At 39.4% G+C, this 21,716-nt stretch overlaps 1 non-coding gene and 1 pseudogene across 1 annotated transcript; one reads left to right on the forward strand and one right to left on the reverse strand.

Annotated features, from left to right (window-relative positions):
* Positions 1-6,463: 6,463 nt before the first annotated feature.
* LOC105744803 (cell division control protein 42 homolog pseudogene) overlaps positions 6,464-21,716 on the reverse strand; it is a 163,202-nt pseudogene continuing 147,949 nt past the window's right edge.
* On the forward strand, positions 20,323-20,513 carry LOC111760821 (U2 spliceosomal RNA). The gene has a single exon (XR_002794405.1). It is a non-coding gene; the product is annotated as a U2 spliceosomal RNA (small nuclear RNA).

Here is a 21,716-nt window from a genome sequence, read left to right on the forward strand (position 1 = left end):
TTTCCATATACCCCACTCCCCACCCCTGCCCCACTCCTCCCATATCAACAACCTCTTTCATCAGTGTGGCACATTCATTGCATTTGATGAATATATTTTGGAGCACTGCTGCACAGCATGGATTATAGTTTACATTTAATTTATGTTCTCTCCCAGTCCCTTCAGTGGGATATATTATGTCCTGCATCTGTCCCTGCAGTATCATTTAGGATGACTCCAAGTCCCTAAAATGCTCCCATATCACAGCTCTTCTTCCCTCTCTGTACACTCAGCAACTTCCATGGCCACTGTCTCCACATCAATGATACAATTTCTTCCATTGCTAGAGTCACAATAATGCTATAGCAGAATACCAGTAAGTTCACTCTAATCCGTATTTTATTCCTTCATCCTGAAGACCCTGGGAATGTGATATACACTCCACCTCTAAATCGAGAGGGGGCTTAGATCCCACATGGCTGATGGAAGGGAATCTCCTGCTTGCAGTTGTAGACTCTCTGGGTTCCCTGGTGGGCTGGTTGACCATCTTCACCTCACTGTTAGCTCACCTGGGTAAGTCCGACGAACCGGAGAGTAGGTGTTGAAACTCTTCTGAGGTTAAGGGCCCAGCTGGCACATGGACAGTCCAGAGATTCAAGTCTCCTGAGCGTACACCAACACCAGCGCCAACCACAGTTTCAGTAAAAGTGACAGAAGAGGCATGTGTAGAAAGGTCATATTGAGTCCAACTCCATCACACTCAGGAACACAAGTTCCAAAGTAGAGCTCACTGGCAAGGCACTGAACTCCAGAGCCATCTGCCATGACCTTAGGACCTGGATGTCTCTGTAGCCCTCTGGAGCACCTCTACCTGGAGTTGTATCTACTTTGGCTGTATCTGGGATCCTGCTGAGACGTGTGTAAGTGTGACCCCTCTGATGACCTCCCAACTCATTTTGAAGTCTCTTAGCCATATAAACTCATTTGTCTTTACCATTCCCCTCTCTTATTCAAGGTCTTTTTCTAGTTGCATCACCAGCCGGTGATTGGTAGTAATCCCTTGGTGCCAGGGATGCTCATCCCCAGGAGTCATGTACCACGCTGGAGGGAAGGTAATTCATTTACATGCTGAGTTTAGCTCAGAGAGTGGCCACATTTGAGCAACATGAAGGCTCTCAGGAGGTCACTCTTAAGCATCCTGCAGCTCTAGGCCTAGCTGAAATTTCAGGCACACAGGCTCATAAGCATAGTCATCAGAATCAAGGGCCCATCATTGGACCATCCTTCTTCACTGGTCTTTGCCATTGCACTTGGGGGATTGTTGCTGTTCCGTTAGGGAATGTGACAGAGCTCCCCTGGCTAGGAACTCAGCACTCCCTTACATTACGGTTTATATTTTAGACTATATATTTTTATAAATCGTTGGTTACATGATGGTTTACATTTTAGATGATACACTTTTATAAATTTTTGCTGTAATTTTTCATGGCCTGTGTCCATCGTTGCACTATCTCATGGAACACTTCTATTGCCCCCCAGTTACCCCCCTCTTCCAACTATTCTATTCCTCTCTCCCCCTCCCCTCAGGGCCCAAAGTGACAACCAAGCTTCACTGCTTGAAGGGCAAGACTCATAACTACTTGCAACAATGCTGAGGACTTGAGTCTGTCCTCCCTCGTTAGGAGCCACCCAGGCTTTCGAGAGATACTCTTCCCTCTGTTTGAGAACATAGCTGATAAACTTTAAAGCATTAGTCCTTCTGGCTTGTGTTTGCCCTTTAGTGACCTGAGGGAGGAAGTGATGGGAGGGAATCCCTTTAACATCTGCAGGGTCTTCTACTCCCAAAGACTAGAATTCCTGGTACTTGTCCAACTGCGGGGCCAGGAGAGCTATTCTGAGCTAAGACTGTTTCCCTCTTCTTGTTTGCTTCTTGGGTGCAAATAACTACTATATTTAATTGTGTATGTGCGAAGTGGGTAGGGTATCAGGAAAACCAATATAAGCCTGATACTAAGCTAAAAATATTAAATTTTTTGAGAAACACTTGTAATCTCAGATTCTCACAGTATTTGGGGTAAGTATTTTTATCCGCATTTTACAGTAGAGCAAATTAAGCATCAGAGAGGTGAAAGAGCTTGTCTTTGGTCACTCAGCTAGTAGGTGACAGAGACCTGATGCCTGACCTCCAGCTTCACTGTTAAATCTGAAACATGGCAGCTCTCTATCTTCTTTCTCTCTTTCTCTCATCTCAGAGATGGAGATTTTTTTTTTAAGTACCATAGACTGTGATCATCCTATGTATTGCTTAGGAACTGCTGGTTCCTCACTAGGAAGGTGGAAAATCTAGAAGGAAGAGCGAGGTAAATCCTGCACAGGGTACAACTCAGTAGTAACCACCAAAATTTCTTCAGCTTCTGTTTGAGTGTCGAGCTCTGAACACCCATCCTCCTTTGGTTTAAACAAGGAAGTGAGGATGTATATTTTATTTTCATTGTATTTAACCATCCTTTTTTTTGGTCTAATTTTTAAAGTATTTACTTGATTTCCTTAAGGCATAAATCCTAGACTGGAGTTTATATGAGAGTTTTATCAAGCCAGAATCAAAATGAACACCCATTTAGGCTCTAATAGACTAAAATACACTTGTGGACATTTAAAAATAGGTGCAGGAAGGGATTGGTTATGATCTGTAACCTTAAAATATTATGCCTTTTGCTTGGCAACTGGAATGCCTATCATTTTACTTCGTGAAATGAGTTCAAACCACCTGGTCACATTCAAGGCATAAAATTCTACAACATTGTGTGTAATTCTGCCCTGATGAAATTACATTGAGCCATAAAACACAGATTTTTCAAACTGGCACTATTTATGGTCAAAAGAGAAAGCAAAGTTTCATGCTTTACCAGAAAAGATTTAAGATTTTAAGTCAGTGATTGCACTCTAATGACCGACAAATGGAATTCCTCTCACAGATATTTATGGTTTGGCTCTCACAGTGTTTTGATTTTCCTTAAGTTAACTGCCAACATTTAGAAATCAATAGATTTCACAAGAAGATCCAGATTTTCAGTACCACTTGGAGGATCAGAAGACCCTATAATACTGGACTTGGGAGTAGCAGCTTTCGGCTTTTGCGGTGCGCACACTCTCCGGTTTAGGACAATTCCCTCTGAGTTAATTTTTCACATGCTTAGCTGCAGCAGGCATTTGAGATTTTGCTCCTAGGTTTAAAGGAATAGGCTTCAGTTTACTTTTCAAACAAAGTAATTTGTATCTGTTTCCAATTCTCTTTTCTTATCTCCCACCACCTCCACCTTAATTCTCAGAGTGGATGCTGAAGGGAGCATACTAGAGCCCAAGACTAACTTCCAACTACCAGGCACCAACCGGCTACATTGACAGCAGTCATAGGTGACCACGGCGCAGCAGCAGAAACTGGAGGTCCTTGGCAATGCAAGGCTCTAACTCTTCTCTTTCTAAATTATGGGGAGATCCAGGGCATCCTAGGGCAGAGGTTCTTAACCTTTTTTCTTTGTTCCACAGGTCCCTTTGCCAATCAGGTGGACACTATGGACCCCTTCTAGAATGTAGAGCCAGATGGTTTTACGACATTCAACATCGAAGGTCAGAGAAAATAAAGATGTTAATTTTTTCTAGCTTGAGCTCACGAACCCCCTGAAATCTTTCCATGGTTGGTGGACCCTGTTTAAGAAGCCCCATCCTAGGGAGAGGCTTCAGCAGCCAAGGCGGGCAGCCTAGTATGGAAGTACTTCAGCCTTTAAACAAAAAGTACCACGTTGTTCAGGAGCTGATGCCTATCCATTGAGAATCAACTCTGCCTGTGTTTGAAGAGAAGTGGACAGTGTATTTGCCCTTGAACACGATTTTATTAACCTGACTGTGCTTTTTACATGCATTTTTATATTAGCCATATGTGTGTGCATGTGTTTGTGTATCAAGTTTTCTTACTAGATTTAAGCTCTACAAAAGTAGCACAGTGACTTGCACAACACAGATGACCTATAAATGTATTTTAAGTGAAATGGAGTTGAATTATTTATTTCACAGACTTTGCAATGTTCATGGTCATGTAATAAAACATAACTGTGTTATGTTTCCTTTGCTTGTGTGATTTTCATATCGTTTTATTTTATAGCAAGAAGAAATCTTATAAAAACTGACCAACACATAAAGTATCTTAAACAAACTAGCATTTAACCTTTAAAATTGAAGTATAAACAGAATGAGAATTTATGGATTTTCTAATTGTCTTATCCTGCTGTGGACTCTAGCAGGCATTCTGTCTTTAGCTACTACCACGAATGCAGACAATAATTAAAGCAGAGTCTGTGGAAATTCGTCTAAAGTGTAAAGGTCATTTTTAGATCACTAGATATTGATTGTGCCTTTTGTTTCATCCTCTATTATATTTTTAAGCTTTAGGAACTTATAATAGAGATAAAAACAGTGGGAGGAAATAATTGCCAGAGGAAATATTTCTATTAAGGATTAGGGAGAAAGTAAAAATTTCCAGCTAAATACAAATTTCCCATTATAATTATAGAAAGGTCTTTAAAAAATAGTAAAGGATTCTTCCAATGAAATCCATTAAAAGTGGATTTTCTTCTAACTCTGCTGCCTTTTGTAAAACAGATGTCTTTGGAGATATCCGGTAAGACACAGAATTACCAAATGGACTTTATTAAGCAAATCTTCTCTGTTATTTTGTACCAAAAAAAAAAAAAGGTACAGTATTCTGAATATTTGATGACTTAAAAATTACTTTTAGGATAACATGCCAATAACTGATGCAAAAATATTTTTCTTTAAAATCTCAGATTTCCTCTCTAGGTAACTGTATATACAACCTTTCATTTTAATATGATGCCAATAGAATTCTTGTATTTGGTCTGTTACAATGATCTACAATTTCAAAGTCTAGGATACATAATGAATGCACTATTTTTAAGACCATTTTAAAAATAAGCTGAACCTCAGCAGAGTTGCAACTCCTATTCTCTGGTTCATTGGACTTAGGCAGGTCAGCTAACAGGGAGGTGAAGATGGTCAATCACCACACCAGGGAACTGAGAGTGCCTGCAACTGCAAGCAGGAGAATTGCATCCATCATTCATGTGGAATCTAAGCCCCCTCTCGATATAGAGGTGGAGTGGACATCACCATCCCAGGGCCCACAGAATGGAGGAATAAAAATATAGATTAGAGTGGACTTACTGATATTCTATTATAAAAGTTTTGTGACTACTAATGGAAGAAATTGTATCATTGACGGGGAGAAAGTGGCCATAGTAGTTGTAGAGGGCAGGGAGAGGGAAGAAGAGATGTGATGTGGGGGTATTTTTGGGACTTGGAGTTGTCCTAAAAGATATTGCAGGGTCAGATGCTGGACATATTACATATCCTGCCATAACCCACTGAAGGTACTGGGGGAGAGTGTGAAATACAGAGTAAACTATTATCCATGAGGTGCAGCAGTGCTCCAAAATGTGTTTATCGAGTGCTTGAGTGTGCCACAATGATGGGGGAGGTTGTTGGTGTGGGAGGAATGAGGGGTATATGGGAACCTCTTATGTTTTTTATAATGTAACCTTTTTTGTGATGTATGTATCTTCAAAAAAATACAATTTACAAAAATGATGGGGGAGTGGTAGGGTGTGGGTTATATGTTTTTTTTTTTTAAATGTAATGTTCTATGTGATCTATTAACTTTAATAAACATTTTTAAAAAATTAACTATCTTGAGGCAAAAAATGTTAAAAACTAACAAACAAGAAAAAAAAAAATACCCTAACCAAATTAGAGCGATGTCAGTGAAGAGTAAGAGAAACTCTGACAGCAGTGGCCTGGTTTGGTTGCTCCTCCTTATCATCAGAATGCTGATCTGACTCCAGGTTCTTCAGAAGGCAAAGCTGATCTTGGGCTGCTTAACCAAGAGCACCCAGCACCAAGATGATAGCAGTGAACTTGAAAGCAAGGATTGACAGCTGGCAGATGCTGAGTCTGCATTAGGGTCCCAAGGAGAATCCAGAGGATTTGGTGAAGTCAGAATCAGTCCCTTCGGTTGTGGGAGTACCTCTTGAAGATCTGAAGGCTTGCCCCCAAGGTCATGGGTTTGCCAGTCTTAAAGGTACAGGTCTTTGAAACTGGGACATGATCATAGAAGACAAAACATTTCTCCTAATTTTTCCATGTCTTACAACCTGATTGGCCATAAATTCTCAAGAATGTTCATGAACAAACCCAGTCAAATACCAACAAGAATCATTTTGCCTTGATTTATTAAGGCTTCTATGTTAAGCTGACACTTCAGTTGGGTTCTTCAGGGAGGGTTTTTTTTTGTTTTTTTGTTTTTAAATTTATTGCAAAAACAAATTTTGATTTTTAACCTTTAGCTTGATTTAAACATTGCTCTTCCCCTGAGGCCAACACTAATTGTTCAGCAAGGGCTCTGGAGAGATGGTCACAGCAGCACACACCTGTGGGCAACCATTATTACTTCATCGTACATTCTTTAGACCTTTCTGTGTGAGTGCAGAACATTCCACATATTTGACAGCGTCCAGGTCATGGGACAGCTTTTTGGCAATCTCCAGAGTGATAGTCTTCTGTTGGTTCTTGGCAAGTTTCTCAATAGTAGAGGGGTCATCCATGAGATCAATTTGGGTCTCAACAGGCAAGAACGGAGTCTTTCGACAGTGGTAAGTAATCTCAGGTACCCACTGTTCTTTTACATTTTCAAATGAGGATGGAGATACCACTGGGAAAACTGACTAGAAATACATCTGTTTGTGAAAAATACAGTGGTTATGGTCTGTCATAATCCTCTTGCCTGCGGTACCAAAAAGTTTGAGAGTATATGACTCTCCACCAATCTTAACTGTGACTGCATAATTGTCAAAAACAGTCTGTACAAATTCAGATGGAAATTTGCTTGTTGCGTAGGATAGCAAGAGACATGTTTTACCAATGGGACTATCACCCACAACAGCATACTTAATGGTCTGTATTGCTGAAACGGTTTTGTATCACTTTAAATATTTCAGATTCAGTGTTGACCTCAGCTTCTCCACTCCAGGGAATTTTAAAGGGTCATTGTCATACCTTGGTGAGTCTTCACCTCCCTTTCAAGCCTCTTTGCATTTTGTGTTATTGTCAAAATGTCTTTTCAACTGAAAGGTCATTGTCTATGAGACTAGACTAAATCCTAGAGGTGCAATATTAGCAACACATGGACTTGCCAACAATCAAACGAGCTTTGAACCTCAGTCTTCTCTACTTGAAGCTCAGTCTTCTCTACTTGAATAATTCTTACCTTACAGACTTGTGAGAATTAACAATAAAATGGTGCATATTAAATAACTTTATGAACCAGAGCACAAATATCAAGAAGTGTTTTTAAAATGCTTTGCCTATATGTGATATCAGGAGCCAATGGGCAGCAGAACTGATCATGGGGCTCTCTCATGCCCTGTAAGAATATTTATTTTCCTTTTATAATTCTATTCTGAATTATTGAAATATCTAACTATATGAAACTTATATTTACTTTCTGACTATTTCAAACTGTAGGAACAAGGGAGCTTGAGATATTTACAATGTAAGTAAATACTTTCTTCCCTGGTTTTTCTTCTACAGCTATTCTCCTTATTTCTCTATTTCCTTTCCTAGGTTCTTTACCTTTCAACTTATTTTTTCTGCTTCTCTTTATTCTTGTTTTCTCTCACATTGTGTATCTAGTGACCATCCCATCTATTAATATATACCGAATATTCCTCCATCTGCATTTTGAATTCAGAAATTCTCCTGGAACTCTTGAATAATGTTTACCTAGGTATTCTACATATACCCTTGCTTCTAACAAGCCTCTAAATTTGCTATTTTTTTTCTGTATTTTATCCCTTGGTCACATTACATTCAAATCCATTCTCCACTGCAGCTACAGTTATTCTTTTTAAGAGCAAATATGGTCATATTGTGCCCTGATTTAAACTCTTTCTAGGTGTTTTTCATTACTATTATGGGTTGAATCGTTTCTTCCTGCTCCCAAATATATGTGGAAGTCCTAAGCCCTAGTACCTCAGAATGTGACTTACTTGGAAATAGGGTGGGGGCCCTAAGCCAAAATGAATGATGCCTTTGTAAGAAGGGGAGAAGAGGGAAGTGAACATGGCTCAACTGATAGAGCATCTGCCTACCATATGGAGAGTCCAGGGTTCAAGGCCTAGGGCGTCCTGGCCCATGTGGTAAGCTGGCCTACGCACAGTTCTGCCGTGCAAGGAGTGCTGTGCCACACAGGGGCATCCTTGTGTAGGGGTGCCCCATGCGCAAGGAGTGCATCCCACAAAGAGAGCTGTCCCATGCTAAAAAAGCACAGCCTGCCCAGGAGTGGCACCACACACACGGAGAGGTGACACAGCAAGATGATGCAACAAAAAGGAGATGCAGTTTCCCAGTGCTGCAGGATACTGCTAATGGACGCAGAAGAACACACAGCGAATAGACAGAGCAGACAATGGGGGGGAAGGGGAGAGAAAAAAAATAAAAAAATAAAAAATAAAAAATAAAAAAAATAAAAGGAGAGAGGAGACACAGACTCCCACAAGAGAGAACCATGCTATGACTGAGGCAGTGATTGGAGCGCTATAAGCCAAGGAATGCCAAGGATTGCTGGCCACCACCAGAAGCCAGGGGAGGCATGGAACAGACTCTTTCCTGATTTCAGAGGGAGCGAGTCCTTTCTGGCACCTTGATTTCAGATCTCTAGCCTCCCAGCTCTACTGTTTTAAGCCACCCAGTTTGTGGTACTTTGTAATGGAAGAAAAAGGAAACTAAGACCCTTACCCCTTGACTTGTGGTTTCCTAAATGTGTTAGGCAGCCTTTTGCCATCATACTACTATTTTCCATGATTCTCTTTCTGACCTTATCTGTGTAGCAAGCTCCTATTTAACATTCAACCCATCAAAATATCTTCTGTAATATCTTTCATAATATCCCCTAAGAAATCTGCCCTACCTGCCTTCCCTCCAACCAGAGTTAATTACTTCTATTATTGTGCTTAGTTCTCTGTGTTGTGATTATTTCTTACGTGTACTTCTTTCTTAGTAATTCCAATATAAGGCCCTTGCCTTATTCATTTTTATATATGGCTTCTAGCAGGTTCCATACACATGGTGCTTAATATTGTCTCTGGACAGGAATTTAATGAGGACTATAACATTGGTACTCTATTAATCCCCTGAATAGTTTGAGTTTATTGGGTAATGGGGAAATGTGGATGTGGATAGAATATTACTTTTGTCTCTCACCTTTTCACATGTTTCTCTCAGGAATTTATGTGCTCTGTTGAAAAGAATTGTCTTCCTGGGTGAAAACAACAACAACAAAAAATGTTTTTCAAGCCGTGCTATCAATGGATTTTCTAACATGAAGAAGTAACAATTTTTTAAAAAGAAAAATACTCATTAAATGTTATTTACACAGAAAAACACTGTTCATTCATCCAACACATATTTACTGAATACCTACTCTGTGAACAAGCAGATCCAAATACTTATTCTCATGGAAAGGAAGGAGGGGGGGGGGGGTGGGAAGGAAGGAGGAAAGGAGGGAAGGAGGAAGAATGAATGAATTTTACTAGCAGAGAGAAAGCACATGCTTTATTTTTCCATAGCTATTATATTTTCTCCTTCCAAAACTCTTCTCCCTATTTTCTTACCCTAAAATGTCTTACAAACTTAAAAGGAAAGGCGAATATCAAAATTGAAATGTTCTTCAAAGGGCTGGCTTTATTGAGAATGGAATTACCAAACATATCTACAGAAAGAAGAGACTACCATTTTGTTAAGGTTAATTGGGATGCTAATCACAGAAAACCAGTATGTTCTGCAGCAAAGCCACCCCATTATCCTTGTTTTTGGGCAAGGTAAGCTTTTAAAATATATGTTTTGCTAATTTAATGTATCCTTCTCTCGTCAGTCATAGTGAATGTATGAATGTGACTTGCATAAATGCAGCTCTTTAAAATTAAATTGATCTCATGCTTATACCACTTGAGCATATGTTTTAGTAATTTTTCACTCATATAGACAGCATGTAATATTAACTCGTACTTCCCATTTTTTGATGATTCTTTCAATACCTTTTGATGAATATACACATCATATGACTCAAAGCTGTGTCTGCCCATTTTCCATCTTTTCAATTGTACATATTTTAGTTAGTACTAAAGAGGTTACAGTGCATAACCACATTGGAGAATGGAAACAGAATTTTAATGGATGCCAAGCAAGAAAGGAGCATACACTTAGAGAAAAGTGCTTTACACTTCCCTTGAGTAAACTTATATGGGAATAAGACAACTCATTCTTCTTGGCTAGAAGGCAGTTTTTAATAGCATATGTCAGGGGCAAAAAACTAGGTTTTCCATGTACATTTACAGAAGAGTCTTATATTCCTCAAGTAATGATTAATGAAGTTTACTAAGTAGAATTTTAGCCATATGGCTTTTATTTTCTCTTTCATTTAGTCACAGCTTTTCTTATTTCTTTTTGACCAGCTTCTGACTTTGGAAACTACACAAATTCACTTAGGCAAAAGCACCAGAACAATAGTTCTGGAAAATGTAGGCCAATGTTGCTGAGAGTTCTTGCCAGAAACTAATTTTAGTTAAAGGGATCTGTTTTCAAGCCATTCACTTTCTACCGTTCCCTATCAACTCACCCTGGAACATTTCAGATGAAAGTTCCGTGGAGTTTGGAATTTGTGCCTGTAATAAGTTTAAAGAGCTTTCTTTAAACTTTCTTTCATCATTTCATACCAAACTCAAGAGTTTTGCTAGGTCAGACAGAGGTTGGTGACCTCTGGTATACACACCAAAAATGGACTGTTATGTGGGGCAACATCTTGGGTACATTCCTCTTTTCTGACATTAAATCTCATTTTCTTCCTCTACATATTCTTACTTTTATTTCCACGAGGACTCCACATCCATCAAAATCCTCACTCAGTTTCTCTTTCTCTTTTAGTTTGGTTTCCACTTGCAAAAGTGTTAATTGATAGATAAGATGAAACAACTAAGGACAACCCCTCGCAGATAATTTTGCATTTTCAAGGAGACAGTAGGAACTAGAAGAGTCTTAAGGCCAGCTTTAAGAGGGAAGGAGCTGGGGTAGTGGTGGTGTGTATGCTATTTTTAGAGGTGGGCAGCAAGTTTCTCTCCTTGTAGGATTGACCCCTGAGCTTTGTAGCCAGGATAATAAGTAGATGATTACAAACACCTTCTTCAGGACAACACCCCATTTAAAAAAATTTATTGAAATATATCTCTCACACATAAACATACATAAACAATAAATGTATAGTAGTTGTGAACTTACAAAACAAACTTATATAACATCAAACGAACATATATAACGTCTTACCCTACCACCAATAACTTGCACTGTTTTTGAACTAATGATTAAAGATCATTGTCAAAATTTTACTACTAAACAAAGTATTTTCCCCTAACCAATCCGGTTATTATTATCTTTATATCATTTATATATGAACATACATAAACAATTAAGTGTATAGTAAAAGTTGTGAACTTACAGAGCAAACATGCATAACATCATACAGGGGTCCCATATATCAATCCTTCACCAACACCTTGCATTGTCATGAGACGTTTGTTACAAACGATGAAAGAACGCTGTCAAAATCTTACTACTAATCATAGTTCTTATCTTACATTTGGTGTGTTTTTCCCCGAACTCACCCTATTATTATTTTTCAAATATGTTTTTTATGACAGAAGTTGTAAACTTATAAAACAATTATGCACATGTACAGAATTCCCAAACAACACCCCACCATCAACATACCACAATGTGGTTGTGTCACTTGCTATAGAAAAAATAATATCATCTGATTGTTACCATTTCTGTAGTGTACATTTAGCTCACATTTTCCATACTGCCTCAGTATCAACACAGTACATCTTTTGCATAGATGCAAGAATATTATATTATTACTACTAACCACAGTCCATAGGTCACTCCAGCTGTATTTTTCCCATGCTTCTTCACATTCCCCAAACCCTGCAGTAGTGATATACATTTGTTCTACTTAACAAAGCACACTCTTGCATCTGTACCATCAACCACAATTCTCACCCACCTCTTGGTTTACTGTGCTATTCAGTTCCTAGATTATTCTCAACCATTCCGTCAATTGGCATTCACATAACTAGATTACCATTTTCAGTCACATCCCCATTTATAAACTAGCTGTTACTCACTGTGTGTTACCATCCACTCTATATATTTCCACAAAGCTAATTAAAACTTCTACATACATTAAACATCAGTAGTCCACTCAGCCCTCCTCATATCTCCTTTAAGAATCCACCACCTACCTCCAGGTCTTGAAGATATTTTCCAATAATTTCTTCTAGAAGTTTTATGGTTCTTGCTTTTATTTTTAGTTTTTTGATCCATTTTGAGTTAGTTTTTGGATAAGGTGTGAGATAGGGGTCCTCCTTCCTTCTTTCAGCTATGGATGTCCAATTCTTTCAGCACCATTTGTTGAACAGGTTGTTCTGCCCAAGCTGTGTGAATTTGACAGCTAGTCAAAAATCACTTGACCATACCTGTGAGGGTCTGTTTCTGAACCATAAATTTGGTTCCATTGGTCTATTGTGTCTGTCTTTAGGCCAGTGCCATGTTGTTTTTACCACTATAGCTAGCTATTATGATTTGAAGTCTGGAGATGAGGGTTCAATTTTCCTTTTTATGATGTTTCTGGCTATTCAGGACTTATTACCCTTCCAAATAAATTTAATGATCATGTTTTCAATTATTTTCTTCAATGCTGGTGGAATTTTTATTGGTATTGTATTAAAACTGTATATCAATTTGAGTAGAATTGACATCTTAATGATGTTTATTCTTCCAATCCATGAGCATGGAGTGTTCTTTCAGTTATTTAGGGCTTTTTTGATTTGTTTAACACTGAGTTGCAGTTTTCTGAACACAAGTGCTTTTCATCATTGGTTAAGTTTATTCCTGACTATTTGAGTTTTATCTGTCATATTTTATTTTCACCACTCTTTTGATACTTTTAGTTACTTTTATTGATATAATCTTCATTTCTAGACTCTCTTGCAGGCCCCTCTCTCCTGTCTTTTCTTTTCAGGCTCAAGCATATCCTTTAGTATTTCCTGAGAATCTGGTCTCTTGCTTAGAAATTCTCCCAGTTTCTGTTTATCTGTGAATATTCTAATTTCACCGTCATTTTTGAAAGACAGTCTTGCTGAATATAAGATTCTTGGTTGGAAGTTTTTCTCTTGTAGTATCTTAAGTATATCAGAGCACTGTCTTCTTGCCTCCATGGTTTCTGGTGAGAAATCAGCACTTAATCTTATTGGATATCCCTTGTATGTTATGCATTGCTTTCTTCTTGCTGCTCTCAGAATTCTCTTTTTGTCTTTGGCCTTTTACATTCTGATGAGTATGTGTCTTGGAGTTGGTCTACTTGGATTTTTTCAGATGGGAGTGCTTCTTGGGTAGGGATATTTATGTCCTTCCATAGGGTTGGGAAATTTTCTATCATTATTTCTTTAAATATTCCTTCTGCGCCTTTCCCCTTCTCTTCTCCTTCTGGGACACCCATGACAGGTATGTCTGCATGCCTTTTGCTGTCATTTAGTTCCCTGAGACCTTGTTCAATTTTTTCATTTCTTTTTTTTTTCTTTTTTTAAAGATTTATTTATTTTATTTTATTTTAATTCCCCCCCCCCCGGTTGTCTGTTCTTGATGTCTATTTGCTGCGTCTTGTTTCTTTGTCCGCCTCTGTTGTCGTCAGCGGCACGGCGCCATTCCTGGGCAGGCTGCTCTTTCTTTTCACGCTGGGTGGCTTTCCTCACAGGCACACTCCTTGCGCGTGGGGCTCCCCCACGCGGGGGACACCCTTGCGTGGCACGGCACTCCTTGCGTGCATCAGCGCTGCGCATGGCCAGCTCCACACGGGTCAAGGAGGCCTGGAGTTTGAACCGCGGACCTCCCATATGGTAGACGGATGCCCTAACCACTGGGCCAAAGTCCGTTTCCCTTTTCCATTCTTTTCTTCATTTGTTCTTTTGTATGTTCACTTTCAGGAGCCATTTCTTCAAGCTCACCAATCCTTTCTTCTGCCTCCTCAAATCTGCTCTTATATAATTCCAAAGATTTTAAAATTTCATTGATCGCACCTTTCATTCCCATAAGATCTAAGATCTGCTATTTTTCTATGTATGCTTTCAAATTCTTCTTTGTGCTCATCCAATGTCTTCTTAATATCCTTAATCTTTTTAGCGATCTCATTGAATTTATTACAGAGATTTGTTTGAACATCTATAATTAGTTTTCTCAACTCCTTTATATCACCTGGAGGCTTCTCTTGTTCTTTTAACTGGACTATAGCTTCCTGTTTCTTGGTGTGGATTGTAATTTTTTGTTGGTGTCTTTGCATCTGGCTTACTAGAGTATTTTTTTCTGGGTGCAGTTTTTCTTTCTAGCTTAGGGCTTCCTATCATTTCTCTATCGCTGGTTATGCGGTAGGAGCCAAGCATGTAGTTGGTGCTATAGACTGTGGAGGCTCAAGCTGCCCTCATTACACCTGGGACCAATGAAGCTTCTTCCAACTTTCTCCTTTGGCAGGGGTAGGGACAGAGTCACAGGCAATAATCCATGTGCAGGCCTAGACTGTAGTTGCCCAGAGAGACTGATGAAGCTTCACATCCCTTTCTTCCCTGCCTGGGGCAGGGATGGAGCTGCAGGTGTGGGCAATAATCTATGCAGTGCAGGTCCTAAGATGACTGTAGTTGCCCTGGTAGACTTCTGGTTTTCAGTCTATGCCAGCCAAAGTTCCCTGCAGTTACCTGTATAGGCTGGTGCAGGGCTCCTCAGCCTCCTACCTGCCAGAGGAGGGGCTGAAGCCTAGGTGGGCTGCAGACTGATCTGTGTGAAAGAAACTGTCAACCCAGCTTCCCCTCAGGCTGGGGGCAGAGACAGAATGGTGGCTACTGGCCTCTTTCTGACTTGGGCTGATTCACACCCCCTTGTTTCCAGGGTTATCTCTTAGCCTGCCAAGTCTACCAATCAGTAGGTGAAATCAGCAGCCAACAGTCTCTTCTTCCCCTTTTTCTGGGAAATGGAACTTCCAATTCCCATCACAGAGCAGCTCCTGGAGCAGCCTGAGCTACCAGAGGAGGATAATCACTGGCCTCTGTGGCTTGGCTGGTAATTTCCCGGAGAGGTTGGGGCAGGTTCCTCCAGCTTCTTTCCTGCTGGAGCTGGCACTGGGGCCTAGACTAGAGCTGCAATATGATTGGATGGGAAGAAGCTGGTCCCCACCAGTCTGCCCCACTTCCCCTCATGCCAGGAGTGGAGTTAAGATGGTAGCTCCCAGCCTCTTTCTGTCCTGGATAGGCTCAAACCTTAGTTGTTCTCAGGATCATACTGTAGCCCACTGAATTTCCTCATCATAGCTGAAATTGGTGACCAACCGTCTCTTCCTCCCCCATTTTGGGGAAGTGAGCTTTCAACTGCTGCCACAGAACAGCTTGTACCTCTGGTGGAGGATGGGCACTGGCCTCTGTTGTGTGGAGTGCTCTATTTATGAGTCTTCTCTGCAGACAACAGTCTCCTCCTTCCGCTCCCACATGGACGTTGCAGGATGCTCTTCTGGCCTCCTGGAGCCCCCAAACAGGTGCTTCAGCTAGAGAGCTCTGGGTCTTTGCTAACTGCCCTGTAGCAGAAGATGACTCTAGGAGAGCCTTACTCCACTGCCATCTTGATGGTTCTTCCCTCACATTCCATTTTTAAACTGATATCTTCAATTTATACCTTCAATAAAGACAATCTTAGATATATTTTACAAACTTCAAAATCCTTATGCTGTCACTTTTCAGCATCCTATTTTTCATTTTCAACTATTTTAATTCCTATAATTTTTTTTTTTTAATTTTTATTCCCCGCCTCCCCCCCCCCCCCCCCCCCGCCACCTTGAGGCTTGCATGTCTGCACTCTTCTGTGTTTTTATTTGTATCCTTTTTTGTTGGGTCACCTTGCTGAGTCAGCTCTCCTCGGTGCCTTGGGCCAGGTGTCTCTCTGCAGAATGTGGGCCAACCTTCCTTCACAAGGAGGCCCCAGGATGCGAACCCAGGGCCTCCCATATGGTAGATGGGAGCCCAGCTGTCTGAGCCAGACACTTCCCCTATAATTTCTTTTTATAGTTACCTGTTTTAATTTCCTTGCTGCTAAAACAAATACCATGCAATGTGTTGGCTTGAACAACAGGAATTTACTGGCTCACAGTTTTGAACTAGGAGAATCCAAAATTAAGGTGTCATCAAGACAACCATTCTCCCAGAAAAACTGGCATTCTGGATCTGGCTGCCAGTGATGCTTGGTTCCTGACTTTTCTTGTCTCTTCCAGATACCGTTGATTTCAGCTTTTGATTGCTCCCTGTTGCTCTCTATGTGACCTTCTCTATAAGGCCTTCAGTAATAGGATTAAGACCCAACCTGATTTACCAGAATCACACCTTAACTGAAGTAATTGCACCAAAAGATCCTATTTACAGTCACATCCACCAAGAGTTCTTAGTTTGAGAATATATTTTTCTGCATACATAGCTCCAAATGACCACATTATCTTTTCTAATTACATGACAAGTTTCACTGCTTTCTTCTGAATTGTTTCCAAGTTATCTTTTTTTCCTCTTAAATTGTGTTGTCAATAACCAGATAGATCACAACAGTAATATTCAACATGCAGAGAAGTTTGAAATAATTGTCTCAAAATTTCCGGAGGTTATACTTAACATTTTAAAATCATGAAAAAGTTACTTTTAAATTATACCTTCCAATGTATATCTCTTGAGATTATTCAACATTTTTCCTGACTAGTTTTCCAATTCACTTAGATTTCCTTGAAGTTTTATTCAAATTTTCCAAGGGTTAAGCAACTTTTCCTTCCTGGATTTCATCTTTAAAGTGGATAAACAGGATTTTCATTCTAACATCCAAGTTAAGGATAAAATGTGCAAAAGTCTCAGTACCTCCTGCTGTGGAACACATCTAGCAACCCCTCTTAGTGGATTTCCCAGAATTTATAAATAAGAAATACTATTTCTCAAACGCTTAATCACATCTACCACAGTATGGAAAATGAACAGTGAATCCCCAAAATGTTTGTCCAACTTGAATATCCCAGGTAGGTAGAGCACCGGTAGGTACCCTGGTCAATGTCCCAGGCAATGTTGTGAAGAGACATTAAAATTTTCTCTGAGCGAGAGAAGAAGTTGAGGTGGACAAAGGATGAGGGAATACAAATTCCTGAAAGACAAGAGCCCTGTGCAGTAGAAAATGAATTCAGAATATCAGTTCATTCCTTGTTCCATGTTATCTTTGAAGAACTGCTCAACATTAATTTGTAGGAATTGTTTTTAGGTATATGATGGTAGTTTATTCTTTATGACAAATGTCATAACTGATTGCTTTAGACCCAGAGTCAGACCTTGAGGTTCAGGCAGATGATTGACTCTTGGCCCACCTGCATGGTTATCTTAGTAATGAGGAATCACAAAGAGCCAGGTTCATAATTGGTTAAGGATGAGCCATGACTAGCCCATGTTTACTAAGTCATAGGCCAGTGTTCTTGCCAACACACCATCACCCACATGAAACTTTTGCAATCATTATTTATTGGTCTAGTAGTTTCTTTCAGTAAGAATCTATTCCACTAGAGTTGAAAACTCTTTTTCTAAATTTTATCTTTTCATTTTAATGAGCTACTGGTTTTGCTATCATCTGATAAAATTTTTTATTAAAATCAGCAATCAACTTCTGTTGTTTGCATTGCTTATATTTAATCAACTTTCTTTCATATTTCATTTATTTTTTAGCTGACTTTCCTCAGTTCTTTAGTAGATAAATTTTAAAAAGGCAAAAAAGGTACCCTTTCTCTATGCCAAAATTAGGTGACTGTAACTTTTCAGTTGTTTTATTGAAATCCAAATTGTAGTTAAAATGCTGAGTTCTAGCTTTATCAAATATGTCATCTCTATCAAGAAAGAAAAAAAAACTTGCTGATATTGCAGGGGTCTGATTTTATAGTTTTTTTCCTACCTTACACAGTTTCCTTTTAAATTAAGCACATACAAAAAAAAAGGGGGGGATAGTATGTTTATATTTATAAACATTCAAATACTGCGAATGTTCATAACAGAAAAGAATTTAAAATTTTACTAGGTGTCAAGGACGTCGTAATTTTCTGCTAATAATTTTTCATGTCTGGTAATTGGAGGAATTTTCCAGACTCACTTCTGGTTCTTGTGTTTTCACTATAACCTACACCCTTCAGCTCCGGGTACCATCGGGTATGCTCCTATCACAATACAATCTCTGATCTTGCACCTTTATGTCACGGTGCTGATTGAATCAGCAGGGTGGGCAGTTGAAATAGTTATAGAAGCCATTCCTACATGTGTATGGCTAATAATAACTTAACTTTACATGGAAGTGACAACAAATCTCATAAATATGTCCCTGTAAACTAAACTGAATGGATCTCCAACTCAGCTTTCTTTTAGCTGGATTCTAAATATGGTCACAGTTTTAATAATACAGTAGTACACAGGTAATTGTTTAACAATTGGTTTCGGGGTGAGAGGCATATACGCACATATATATTTATATACTGTTATAGATTTTACTGATATAAAGGATTTATACCACTGCTCGGGAAGTCAGGCAGCACAGATTTGTCTCTCTTCTCTAGTGTGAAGTGGTGTGTAGAGCTTCTATCCACTGACCTTGACCTGAGCACTTGGCCTCCCCAGGAGATGGGCTATGACAGTTTGCAGTTTTATGTGGATCCCAGAAAAGATCAGGTCCTTAAAGCTAATTTATTCCTGCACATGTAAAACTATCATAGGTGAGAACTCTTGATTAAATTACTTCTGTTAAGGTCCTTTAATTAGGTTGTGTGACTGAGGGTGGATTTTAATCCTCCTACTGGAATCCTTTAAAAATGGATGATTAAAAGCCACACACACAGAAACAAGCTGCAGAGCCAGAGAAACTCTGAGAGACAGAGAGAGATCTTGGAGGCTGGAAGCTGAAATCAGTGAAGCTCAGAGGCACAGAAAGAGGTCCCTGGAGGATGAAAGAGACAAGGCCTGGAGGAGAGGGGAGAGACGAACCTTGTGCCTGATCACCCACAGCTGAGCTTGGGGAGAAAGTAAGCCTGGAGGAGAAGGCAGAGACCCAGACTGGCAGAGCCGCTGTTGTGTCTTGCTACATGGCAGGAGTCCAGGATCGCCAGCAGCCCACCTTCTGTGAGACAGTATATTTGATAATGCCTTGATTTGGGTATTTTCATGGTCTCAGAACTGGAAGCTTTTAATTTGATAAATTTCCATTATAAAAACCAACACATTTCTGATATACTGCTCCCAGCAGCTTTTAGCAAACACTGGCCATGATGGGATCTCTTCCAGGTTTTTTTGATCCCTTTTTGATACAGTGAAGCAGTCATTTGCTACATGTCTTTGTTCTACCTGAGCCTGTATTCCCATAACCCACCATATAGCAACTTGCTTCACAAGAAGACAATTTTTAAATAGTAATAAAATATGAGCAATAAACAGGATATTTGATTTTTGTTGAAATCTTGTATTGGTGGCCAACTTATGGTTTTAAAAATTTTTTTTAATTTTTAATTTTTAAATTTTATTTCTCTCCCTCCCTCCATTGTCCATTCTCTGTGTCCATTCACTGCGTGTTCTTCTGTGTTTGCTTGTGTTTTCATTAGGTGGCTCTGGGAACTAATCCTGGGACCGTCTGGAGTGGGAGAGAGGTGCCACCTCAGCTCCCTGGTTTACTGCATCTCTTATTGTCTCTCCTCTGTGTCTCCTTTTGTTGCATCATCTTGGTGCACCAACTCCCCATGTGGGCCAGCACCCCTGTGCGGGGCAGCACTCCAGCATGGGTCTGCATTCCTGTATGGGCCAGCACTCCATGCAGGCCAGTTCTCCACACAGGCCAGCAGTCTGCATGGGCCAGCTCGCCACATGGGCCAGCTTGTCCTCACCATGAGACCCTGTATATTGAAACTGGACCTCCTATATAGTAGACAGGAGCCCAATTATTTGAGCCACATCTCCTTCCCCCTATGGTTTTAGTTCAACTGTGATTTGAAAATGAGTTGCTTCCATTTTATTATGAAAGAATGGCAAAAACAATAACAGTAACCAAAACCAAATTAGAAAAAATAAAGAAGAAAGAAATGATATTGCTTCTTAGCCATGTGGCTAAGATCAAGTGTAGTATCTGTTCTTATGGGTTTAATATCTGATACATCCTCTATCTGAGGACAACATATTAAATGGATTTTTGGAACAGGGAGATGGAATAGGAGCTTGCCCCATCCATTCCATGCATCGACCTGGTATTGCAGTACCTCCAGGAACAGTGCAGGAAAAAAAAAAGAAAACTATTGAAAATTCTTTATCCTTACCCCTCCTCCCCATTTCCAGACCCTGAGGTAATCCCTGTTTGCAGTTTCCTTCCAGATAGGTATCTCCCTATCTATCTACCTATCTATCTATCTGGTAAATCAACTGAATGAACATGCAGAAAATTAGGAGTTCCTATATACTCCACCCTTCACAAACACAGTTTTCCCTATTAGAATACTTTGCGTTAGTGTTACAATTCATAAGCATTATTATAATTATATTATTGACTATAGTCCAGTGTTTCAGTCAGGGTTTACTGTGTTGTACAGTGCTATGTGCTTCTTTTTTTTTCAATTTTATTCTATCAACATATATAGATGTAAAATTTCCCCTTTAGCCACATTCAAATATATAATACAGTTGTATTTATATTCACAATATTATGCTACCATCTTTACCATCCATTACCGAAATTTTCCATTGCCTCAAACAGAAACTCTGTACCCATTAAGCATTAACAACCCATTCCCTACCCACAATCAGCCCCTGGTAACCTGTGTTCAAGTTTGTGACTCTATGAATTTCTTATTCTAATTATTTCATAGCCATGCTATAATTCAGTAGTTGCCCTTTGCTTGTTTTATTAGTATTTGCCCTTTTGATTCTGACTTACTTCACTCAACATTATGTTAAGGTTCATCTATGTTGTCACACATATCAGAACTTAATTTCTTTTTATGGCTGAATAATACCCTGTTGTATGTATATATGACATTTTATTTATTGTTGATGGACACTTGGATTGCTTCCACCATATGGCAATTGTGAATATGCTGCTATGAACATCAGTGTGCAAATATCTGTTTGAGTCCCTACTATTAATTCTTATCAATATATACTTAGAAGAGGGATTGCCATATCATATGGTAATTTTATACTTAATTTTTTGAGGCACTGACAAATGGTTTTCCGCAGTAACTGCCCCATTTTACATTCCTGTCTCCAAATCCTCTCCTACACTTGTTATTTTTCCACTATTTGAATAGTACCCATTCTAGTAAATGTGATATCTATCTTATTTTGTTTTTGAATTGCATTTCCCTTACAGCTAATGATGTTGAGCATGTTTTCATGTGCTTATTGACTATTTGTTTATTTTCTTTGGAGAAATGTATATTCAAGTCTTTTGTCCAATTTTTTACTGAGTTGTCTTTTTGTTGTTGAGTT

Source organism: Dasypus novemcinctus, chromosome 4 (assembly GCF_030445035.2).
Source record: "Dasypus novemcinctus isolate mDasNov1 chromosome 4, mDasNov1.1.hap2, whole genome shotgun sequence".
NCBI lineage: Eukaryota > Metazoa > Chordata > Mammalia > Cingulata > Dasypodidae > Dasypus > Dasypus novemcinctus.